Source organism: Pan paniscus, chromosome 13, assembly GCF_029289425.2.
Source record: "Pan paniscus chromosome 13, NHGRI_mPanPan1-v2.0_pri, whole genome shotgun sequence".
NCBI lineage: Eukaryota > Metazoa > Chordata > Mammalia > Primates > Hominidae > Pan > Pan paniscus.
In genome coordinates, this window is record NC_073262.2 from 43,753,877 (window position 1) to 43,765,786 (window position 11,910).

General features: G+C 42.3%; 1 pseudogene; it reads right to left on the bottom strand.

The window, feature by feature from the left end:
- Positions 1 to 2,487: 2,487 nt before the first annotated feature.
- LOC117979363 (rho-related GTP-binding protein RhoQ-like) lies at positions 2,488 to 5,159 on the bottom strand (annotated as a pseudogene).
- Between the last annotated feature and the right edge of the window lie 6,751 nt (positions 5,160 to 11,910).

An 11,910-nucleotide genomic window follows, 5' to 3' on the forward strand; every position in this document is an offset into this window, starting at 1 on the left:
AAAATACAAAAATTAGCCAGGTTGGTGGTGGGTCTCTGTAGTCCCAGCTACTTGGGAGGCTGAGGCAGGAGAATCACTTGAACCTGGGAGGCAGAGGTTGCAGTGAGCCAAGATTGTGCCACTGTACTCCAGCCTGGGCGACAGAGCGAGACTCCATCTTGAACAAAACAAAACAAAAACAAAAACAAAAAAGAATTAATCACCTGAAATCATTAGGTCTATCAGTTTTAGATTTAGATTTGAATTGAAATGTCACTTAAATTAGATACAATTTAAAAATCCATATCATGAACTTAGTTTGGAAAAATCTCATGACAATTAAACTTTCAAAATCTTCAAAAGAACTTCCAGTGTTAATAATGCTAGCATACCACAGGATGCCGCGTGAGCAAGTTATGTAGTGAAATTGTCTCATCTCAGCTTTGTTCCTTGTGGATAAACTCACATGCCAGAGGGTGTGGTCAGGGCTGTGAATTACAGGTGAGGCCAAGTGACCTCCCACTGCTGGTGGTCACTGTGACTTGTCAGACTCCACCTGCCCATGCAGTCACCACTTTAGCCAAGGATGCCAAGGGCAGTGGTGCTTGGGTAGGCGGCCAGCTGGGAGTGGAGTGGGGGTCTGTGTAGAGACAGGAGGGGTGACAGGATCCAGGAATAAGAACCACGGGAACCTCTGGGCCAGACAGAGTGCATTTTTTTTTCTTTTTCTTTTTTTTTGAGACAGAGACTCACTCTGTTGCCCAGGCTGGAGTGCAGAGGCGCTGTCTTGGCTCACTCTACCTCCCAGGTTCAAGTGATTTTCCTTCCTCAGCTTCCCGAGTAGCTAGGACCACAGGCACGTGCCACCATGCTCGGCTAATTTTTTGTATTTTTAAGAGACACGGGGTTTCACCGTGTTAGCCAGTATGGTCTCGATCTCCTGACCTCGTGATCCTCCTGCCTCAGCCTCCGAAAGTGCTGGGATTACAGGCGTGAGCCACCGCGCCTGGCCCAGAGTGCACTTTTTAAGTAAAGAACTTGTAAGTAGAGTCTGAATCCTGTGGAATATGTCTTCATCCCACTATTCATTTCTTTGTTATTACAGACCAGCTGAGCTAGTGAGCAAGAAACACAAGCACTGAACCTGGACGCGTCCCCATCAATTTCTGTGGCTGCCAGCACAGAACCGCAGGAAGTAACACAGCATTGTCCTACTGATGCTCTCACCTGGGGTCTGCCCTCATGTCCAGGTGACACAGCTGCCCTTGGTGACCAGAAGCCACTCACCTGGTCCCTGCATGCCAGCTTGCAGTGAGGACATCTGTCCAGGCACGAGAGCCCACCTTCCATTTTGAGAATTACTGTCAGTACCTCAGTTAGATAAGCTAGGCTTCTGCAATCATACTGAAGTGTAACATCCATACAACAAATTGCACAAATCACAGCATGTAACTTGGTGAATTTTTACAAAGTGAATATGCCCCAAAAACCAACACCCAGTTCTAGAAATAGAACATTAGCAGCCCCTCAGAAGGCTGCTTTCTCCTTTCCTGACACTAGCATTCCTTGACTTTATTTTGCTTTCTAGCACTGTAGGTTAATTTTACTTGTTTTTAAACTTTATGTAAGCGGGGTTGTAAATTATATGTTCTGTGCCTGTCTTCTTTTGCTGCAACATTAGGAGTCATCCACATTATTGTATCTGGCAACACTTTGTTCATTCCCATAACCTATGGTATTTTACTAGATAAATATGCTACACTTTACTTATCCATTGTACTTCTGGTGAATATTTGTGGCATTTCAAAATTTGGGATATTACAAATAATAAAGGAATAAGCATTTTTACATGTCTTTCGGTGGACATATGCAGGCTTTTCACACACTTTTTAAAAACTGTTTAATAAACACCCTGTTTTGCAAGAAGTTCACATGCCAATTCATGTAGAGTTGCTTGAGTCTGTAACAACTGAATAGAGGTTAATTGTATGATGTCTTGTAATATGTTTCCCTGTTGGTCATTTAGTCATGTGGCAGAAACCACTAGTTGTTTGCTAAAATTCATTCTCTGTTTCCTCTATGGTAATGGACCCTCCACATTTTAAGCTAGGCAGATGGCTGCCCAGAATAAAGACTACCAATAAAGGTGCAATCATGTTCCTAAGTTCTTAGTAACAGGATGTAGTAGAAATATGGCATGGCAGATTCCAAGATCTTTCCTAAAGGGACACACTTTGCTTTCCCATATCCCTTCCTCATTGCTGTGTATAAACATATACTGCCATCTTCCACCTTGGGGTTGCGGCTCATACAGTGGCCACAAGACAGAAGGAACCTGGGCCCTGATAAAATCAAGTGTTATATTTACCTTAGACTGCCTATGCAGGATTTGACAAGAGCTACAATGGTTTTTCTACCACTCATAACTGAAATAAATTATAAGATACAAGTTAGTTTCCAATTTTTGATATTGTACACTGTATAGCAGTGAACATTGTGCAATATATCTTTTTTTTGGAAATGTATAATAGTTTACTGTTGTAATTCATTTATAACATGTGTTGGACAACTTAGCTAATATGTTAATTGATTTATACAATTCCTTTCAATTTTATCTAAAAATAGCAGACCAAAATTAAATTAAGAAACTTACATAAGATTCCATTTGAGCATACATAAGGCCATGATACTTTAATGTGAACCACCATTTCTTGGAAGAAAGAAGACATCCAAATGTCTGATTCAGAGAGAAAGTTCCTGGCCAGTCATCCAGTAGACTCTCTCCACTCTTCAGTGCGAAGGTGATGCTTATATTTTTAAAAATCTCTACAAAGCTCACATACAACAAGACAGTACATCCTAGATTTGTGACTGATATGAGCATTTAAAGCTGTCATTTTCAAGTATAAAAGTTTAGTGTTCCATTACCCAATCTGTGCAGTAGACATAGCTATAAGCCCAAGTCACATGAATTAACAGAAGCCCACCAAAGACATTTAAAAAATTATAATTTAGGCAACAGCAAGTTTACATGTAGGAAAGGCTAGAAAAAAATGTGTAGATGAGATTGTTTCTCTAAAATGCATTAGGTTGTTCACAATGAAGCTTTGTCTAACACCATTATCTGATGCATGGCATATGCAATAAGGCAGATCCACAGCAGACCAAACAAGGAAGCTGAATTAGGTAATAGAACTAGTAATTAAGATGGTTCACCTCTAACACAGTTCTGCGGCCTGTTCCCCCCAGAGAAAGATTAGAAAAGGCTCCAGTGTACCAAATAAGCTTCACAGAAGAACATGAAAATTTTTCTCCAACTTTTTTTTTTGAAGCAGAGCCTGTCACTTAGGGACCAACTGCTTGTAGATGAAATAACTCAACATTAATTACTTCTAGCCTAATGTAATATGGCTGGAGAAAATGGGTCTCCGGAAGCCGGTATTTTATTTAACTTACATTCTAGGTGTGTATATAAGTTCTCGCTCTATAACTTCTGCTGTGGTCCCAACATCTATATCTGAAAGGTGGAAGCAGCTGCTCTGTTACCATTTTCATGTAACATGCTTGGATTCTAGGTCTTTCCTCTTTAACACAACTTAAAGAAAGTTTCTTGTGGTTTGGTCAGCATACACACTTCTCATTTCATTTGATGTACACAGCCAAAGTGGGAATTAAAAAAAAAAATTACCATCTAGTTCAGAGAGCTAAACTGAGTCCAGCATTATGGCAAAGTCTGACCCAAAATTTTAATTTGTAATTTTAGCATGTGTCTCATGCACTTTGGGGAGCGTCAAACTAAATCTACAATTGCCCGAAGCCTTGTTACAGTTTAATGCACATTAACTAAAATGTGTACATTTTTAGTGTTCATGATAAATGCAGTTATGACCTTATTACACTTTAGGCATTCTTTAAGAAAGCACATTAAGCTTTAATATAGAAATATTTAGGTTACACTTGTGCTCAAGTAATAAAACATTTGTTCTTTTTTGATCTCATACATTCTCTCCTCAGGTATGGCCCATCTCCTATACGCTTGGAGCGACCTTTGGCTATGTGGCTGGCCTTGTTATTTCACCACTCTGGATATACTGGAATAGAAAGCAACTTACATACAAGAACAATTAACTGGAACAAAGGGAGATATTTCTTTGTGCAGATTATGTAAGGACTGTGCAGAAATGTGTATGGTCAAAGCCAAGCAGTTCCATTTACAGCTCTGTTTTTTATGTAGTTACAACATGATGTGATTGTAGCTTTTTAAACTATGAAACCCCTGAGAGATTGTACCTTCTAGTTGAAATAAAGTATTTATAGTAGATTGTGGCTTCAGATACTGCTTACTGCTTCTTAAACCTTCAAGGAACATTCTTAATAAACTTTATAGAATTCTGGGGACAGATTTTGTTTTCTTTCAAGTTTTGAACTGCTTCATTACCTATAAATGGTCTGGGTATAGCTGTAGCATTTCATTTGCTTCCTCAGAGAAATGGACAGTTTCCTTGGCCACTGAAGATGTCTCTCACGTAATTAAACAACAGTTTATACATCTTGATCCTATTCTTTTTTTTTACAGTGTGTTTCTTTGGAGTTAAAATGGCTATGATAGCCTCATCAAAAACAGTCTTCAATCCCTTCTGGGTTAAAGCTGAACATTCCACATAGCAGCATGCTCCTATCTCTTTTGCTAGTTTCTGTCCTTGTTCCACACATATAGGTTTTTCTTTCATATCCTTCAGTCTTGCTAAAGTTTTGGGGTCATCTCGGAGATCAATCTGAGTTCCTATTAATAAAAAGGGTACATTTGGTGCGTATTCCTTAAGTTCCGGTACCCACTCCTCTTTCACATTTTGAAATGAGGCTGGATTTACCACCGAGAAGCATATAAGGAAGTCGTCTGTCACTGGGTAAGATAAAGGCCTCAGACAGTCATAGTCTTCCTGTCCGGCCGTGTCATAGAGTCCTAGGAGATACTGCTTGCCCCCCACGGTGACGCTGACTGCTTAGTGGTCGAAGACGGTGGGCACGTACTCCTCCGGGAAGGCTTCGTTGGCAGAGCTCATGAGTGGGCACGTCTTGCCCACCGCCCCGTCGCCGACCACCACGCACTTGAGCATCAGCGCGCCGGGCCCGTGAGCCATGCTGCTGCCCGCCGGCCTCCAGGCATGGTCCCCCCGGAGCCCTCGCCCCGGCCCCGGGCTCAGCCCCAGCCCGCCTGGGGCGTCCGCCGCCGTCGCCGCCGCTCTGCGCCGCAGGGCCGCCCCCCGACCGGCCCCATGCAGCGGCTCCCCTCGCCGGAGGGGAGGGGGCGGAGGGCCCGGGGCGCTGCCGCCGCCGCGGTCGCCGCCAGGATACCCGCCCCGGCCCCGGTCGCTGCGCCCGCCCGCTGCCCCCGCCACTGGGCGCCCGCGCCCTCTCCCCGGCCTGGTCTCCCCAGGAGAGGATCCGCCGGATCATAAGCATCTTTTTTGTGTGTGTGTGTGGAGTTTCGCTCTTGTTGTCCAGGCTGGAATGCAATGGCACAATCTCGGCTCACCGCAACCTCCGCCTCCTGGATTCAAGCGATTCTCCTGCCTCAGCCTCCCAAGTAGCTGGGATTGCAGGCATGCGCCGCCACGTCCAGCTAATTTTGTATTTTTAGTAGAGATGGCGTTTCTCCATGTTGGTCAGGCTGGTCTCAAACTCCTGACCTCAGGTGATCCGCCCACCTCAGCCTCCCAAAGTGCTGGGATTACAGGCATAAGCCACTGTGCCCGGCCTATCTTTTATCTTTACATATGTCTGTTTTATAGAAAAAAAAATTCTACAGGTGGAATTCCTAGGTCAAAAACTAAGAACACTTTTGGCCAGGCACGGTGGCTCACGCCTGTAATCCCAGCACTTTGGGAGGCCGAGGCAGGCAGATCACCTTGAGGTCAGGAGTTCGAGACCAGCCTGGCAAACATGGTGAAACCGTCTCTACTAAAAATACAAAAATTAGCCAGGCGTCAGGGTGTGCGCCTATAATCCCAGCTACTGGGGAGGCTGAGGCAGGAGGATCGCTTGAACCCAGGAGGCGGAGGTTGTAGTGAGCCAAGATCGTGCGATTGCACTCCAGCCTGGACAACAAGAGTGAAACTCCATCTCAAACAAACAAAAAAACTAATAACACTTTATAGATACAGCCCAATATTTGTTCCTCCAAAATTACATTAACACTGACATAAGTGACATTTCTGTCTTAAAGACACTGGGTGTCAAATTGTTAAACCTCTTATATGTAAAAGAGAAACCAACAAAACAAAACAAAAGAACCAATGATCAAACCCTAATTATCTTTTTCACATCTTTGTTGTGGGAAGAAAGTTGAACAGCTTTTCATTTGAAGAGCCTACTCTTCTCTCTTTTTTTGTGACTTGTCTGTTGAAATGCTTTGCCATGGAATAGTAATTCCATTGCAGAAGCTTTTTATAATGATTTTAATCAATATTTATAATATAGCTTTTCCCTCAATTTTGTTTCAATTAGCTTTACATTTTTTGATACATAGTAGAGCAAATCTTTTCACATTCTTATCGAATATAAGGTATTCGTATACATTTTTCTTCCAAAAGAAATCTGAAGTCAAGCACTGACGTTCGAAGAAAAAAAAACAATAATTTGATTAAAATTGTATTAAACATATTTAGTTTGGAGGAGGCTGAGATAATCAAGATATAAATAATGCTGGATATTCTCATCTAGTCAGATGATGTCTCTCCATTAACTAACTCTTGTAGTCCAAGTAACATTCTGTAGATTTATCTGCATAGGGAATGCTCACTTTTTCTAAGTGTATATCAAGATATTTTAGAGTTTTCAATGTGAATAGAAACTTTTTGCTTGTACAAATTCAATTTTATTCAGTTTGATTCATGAGAATTCTTTTGAGTTTCATTTTATCTTTTATCTGTCCTCTTAACTCATTGTTTTTATTAACTTTTAATTTCATTTTCTGAAAATTATATCAGTGGCTGTGTAATTGATGTTTAATTCTAATATGTATATTTCATTTTTCCTGTCATATTGCACTGGGAATAAAACCTGAACAGTACTGAATACTCTCAGTGAAAGTAGTCATGCTTTTCCTCTTACCAACAGAAATTCCTCTAGTAATTCATCAAGATGTTTAATGTAGAATTCTTTAAAAAATCAAAACCACAATAAGATACCATGTCACGTCAGTTAGAATGGCGATCATTAAAGAGTCAGAAAACAACAGATGTTGGAGAGGATGTGGAGAAGTAGGAACACTTTTACACTGTTGGTGAGGCTGTAAATTAGTTCAACCATTGTAGAACACAGTGTGCTGATTCCTCAAGGATCTAGATCAAGAAATACCATTTGACCCAGCAATCCCATTACTGGGATTATAAGGATTTACATTTCCAAAGGATTATAAATCATTTTACTATAAAGACACATGCACATGTTTGTTCATTGCAGCACTATTCACAGTAGCAAAGACTTGGAACCAACCCAAATGCTCATCAATGATAGACTGGATAAAGAAAATGTGGCACATATACACCATGGAATACTACACAGCCATTAAAAAGGATGAGTTCATGTCCTTTACAAGGACATGGATGAAGCTGGAAACCATCATTCTCAGCAAACTAACACAGGAACAGAAAACCAAATATTGCATGTTCTCACTCGTAAGTGGGAGGTTAACAATGAGAACACATGGGCACAGGGAGGGGAACATCACACACTGGGGCCTGTCGGGGGTGGGGGGCTAGGGGAGGGATAGCATTAGGAGAAATACCTAATGTAGATGATGGGTTGATGGATGCAGCAAACCACCATGGCACATGTATACCTATGTAACAAACCTGCACATTCTGCACATTTACCCCAGAACTTAAAGTATAATTTTAAAAAAATCAAATTAAGGTATTATAAAGCTTTTAGATGTTTGTCTCACTTCAATACTATTTTTCTTTAGTTTACCATGTAACCATCCAAAACTAAATCATCTCCCACCTCAGTTAGGCATCTTAGCATAAGTCCAGTTACTCAGAAGTCTCAGCTTTGCTTCCTCTTCCCCTACAACCCACTTTTAGAATGTAAGCAAGTCCTCTCCTGGTTTTCTTTTCTCCATTCCTACATCTTAGTTAAAGCTTTTACATCTTCACCATGCAGACCACAAAGACCACTAAAAATGAGACAGATAACAGACACAGGCTCCCATTTCTGGGTTCTGGGACCAAAGTTTAAATCAGAAGCACAGCATAATGCTATTAATTGGTAGTGTGTTTGGGCCTTATTGAAAGAGCCTACCTCAAGTGTTGAGACAGAAATTGAAAATAATCATACAGGAAAATACTGTAGAACTCAGTAGTCCAGAAAGCTCTATTACAGGCTGGGCACTGGCTTATGCCTGGCTCATGCCTGTAATCTCAGCACTTTGGGTGGCTGAGGCAGGTGGATCATCTGAGGTCAGGAGTTTGAGACCAGCCTGCCAACATGGTGAAACCCCATCTCTACTAAAAACCCCAAAATCAAGCCAGGCATGGTGGCATGCACCTGTAATCCCAGTTACTCCGGAGGCTGAGGCAGGAGAATCATTTGAACCTAGGAGACGGAGGTTGCAGTGAGCCGAGATAGCACCATTGTACTCAAGCCTAGTCGACAAAGGGAGACTCTGTCAACAAAGAAAGAAAGGAAGAAAGGAAGGAAGGAAGGAAAGGAAAGCTCTATTACAGAAAGCAATGTGAATTGGAATTGCTTTATGGTCATAAAGGAAATATTTTGGCCACTCTGAGGGATGTTCCAGGCAATAGTTTCAGTCTTTAGCTATATAACCCTTTCAGGTCAGCAAAAAGGGTCAAAAAAACCAGACAGTGTTCAGAATGAACATGCATTTGAGATTTGTGAGAAGGAGAACTCACATCTAAAGTCTAGAAGAACAGGTCCTAGGTGTTCTGGCCGTAATTCATTGGTTACTGATACCATATGATTGCAATGACATTCTATGTTGTAAGGGCAATGCTTGCTGCCAAGACACAAAACCTTGTACAAAGCTTTCTGGTTTTGGCCCCTCGTTTAACAAAGATATAATTCTGGTTATTTTCTTTCTTTTGTTTTGTTTTTTTCTTTTTATTCCTCCCAGAGCCTTGCCATTTCTTCCCTGCCCCGTCCCCCGCTTTTTTTTTTTTTTTTTTTTTTTTTAGATGGAGTGTCGCTCTGTCTCCAGGCTGGAGTGCAGTGGTGCGATCTCGGCTCAGGGCAACCTCTGACTCCCTAGTTCAAGCGATTCTCCTGCCTCAGCCTCCCGAGTAGCTGGCATTACAGGCACACGCCACCACGCCCAGCTAATTTTTGTATTTTTAGTAGAGATGGGGTTTCACCATGTTGGCCAGGATGGTCTCAATCTCCTGACCTCGGGATCTGTCTGCCTCGGCCTCGCAAAGTGCTGGGATTACAGGCGTGAGCCACTGTGCCCGGCGGCCATTTCTTCCTTTAATCTCCAGCTATTTCACCCCAAGATGGTCAAAACAACTTTTTTTTAATTTTTTATTATTATTATTTTTGAGATGGAGTCTCGCTGTCGCCGAGGCTGGAGTGCAGAGGCGCGATCTCGGCTCACTGCAAGCTCCGCCTCCTGAGTTCACGCCATTCTCCTGCCTCAACCTCCGGAGTAGCTGGGACTACAGGTGCCCGCCACCGTGCCCAGCTAATTTTTTTGTATTTTTAGTAGAAACGGGGTTTCACCGTGTGAGCCAGGATGGTGTCGATCTCCTGACCTCGTGATCCGCCCGCCTCGGCCTCCCAAAGTGCTGGGATTACAGGCGTGAGCCACGGTGCCCGGCCAAGATTGCAAGAAGACAGGAAGTAACACTTTGTCCTCTAATTTATCTCATAGGTGAAACTTTCTTTCTTTTTTCTAAGAAGTACCACTAGAATATAATCCTAAAATTTAATGGTTGAGAGACTTGACTATAGAATTTGCTTTCTGTTGATGTTATAGGGGCTTCCTTCTAACTCAGATGAATTTACTCTGAAAATGGCAAATGGTTCCCCCACCTACCCGAGGATGGAAGAATAAGTTATAAGTTGCATTCACTTGCTGAAGATAACTTAAGTATTTAGAATTGCGATGATGTGCTGAACTCAAATAGTTGAAACAAGTAACTTCTGGGGCAGCAGGTACTTATGTCAGCAATTGGCTTATTCCTTGACGCCAATGTTTTGACTTTGTTTGGTGAACTGGTGGTTGACTTGATCCTTACTTGCTATTCAGACTGCCTCTGATCTTTCTGAGAGCCAGAACCATCTGGATGGCTCATTTGACATTGGTCAGAAAGGTCCTTAATCTTTAAATACACCAGTTCAAGCACAGAGTCATAAGATGAGATGGGGAGATGAAAGGTGGCTCACTTTGGGAGGCTGAAGTGGGTGGACAGCTTGAGCCCAGGAGTTCGAGACCAGCCTGGGCAACATGGGGAAACCTCATCTCTATGAAAAACTACAAAAAATTAGCCAGACTTTGTGGTGCATGCCTGTATTCCCAGCTACCCAGGAGGCTGAGGTGGGAGGATCTGAGCCTGGAAGGCTGAGGCATCAGTGAGCTGTGGTTGCATCACTGCACTACAGCCTGGGCAACAGAGTGAGACGCTGTCTCAAAAAAAAAAAAAGGCCAACAAAACAAAAAAAATTCAAATAGGCCCCTCCAAGGATCAATCATTTGTCTACAAGGAGTAAGGAGACTTCTACATCTTGGCAGTACTTGAAGACGGTGGGAAATTATCACGTCACATTCTGTTACAGTTTGGGGGCTGCTCCAAAAGAAATTTCTTAATGCAACACTTTCACAAGAAAAGATAATGTGCTCCTAGTGCTACCATTGTATGAGTGAGAGAAGGGGAGTGATTAATGTGTTACAGCCTCTTCTCACTAGTATCTAAGAACATGAAATCTATGCAGCACACCCTTCCCTCTCCCAGCCACATGGAATCAGTCCTTCACCATGTCCTTATTCACTTCACAAATTATCCATATGCATTGTGGTTACAACAGAAAGTGTAGATAAGAAAAGATACTTTACTGATGTCATAACTCGTATAATTTCAAGTGTCTTGCAGGGTCAGGTGTTCTTGTTCCAGTTATAATTGCTGCATAACAAACCACCCCAATCTCAGTGCCATACAATTGTATTAAAATAACAACATTTGTATTCCCAGATTTTATGGGTCAGGAGTTTAGTCTGGACACAGGGCAGACTGCTTATATGTCTGCTATGTCACATCTGGTGCATTTGCTTGGAAGACTCAAAGTTTAGGTGTGACAGCAGCTGGGAACAGGAATCACCTGTGTTTATCTTCATTCACATGCCTGGTAGTCAATGCTGATTATTGGCTGGGACCTCAGATGGACTACTGGCCAAACTGCCTCTGCACAGCCTCTGCACACGGATTATTCTGTCCTCCTCACAGCATGTACAGCAGATGGGTTCTAAGAACAAATGTCCTAAGTAGGCAAGGCAGAAGTGCAAGGTGTTCTTACCATCTAGCTTGGAGGGCACCATGGCATTACTTCCATTATACTCTATTGGTCAAAATAGTTACAAAATTCTGCCCAGCATGACACTACAGGTTTTTCTTTGGGGGCTCAGAATAAAAAGGCAGAACAGCCTCTGCCTGTTTATCTCGTATTCTTTTGCAGGAGTTTTGTGTTACATACAAATAAATATTTAGAGATATTGTCATATTTCCCAGCTACCGAAGTCAACTGTGAAGAAGAGGCATTTACATCCCTCTATAGCAGTACTAAGAAGAGAGGTATCCTTGACTAAATAAGCAAGGCAAGATTACTCTTTCCAGACTCTGATTTGGGAGTTAGCAGATACAACATCAGGCAGAAGTTCCTCTGTTGGTGTCACCTACAAAGCAACAAGCTTGAGAACTC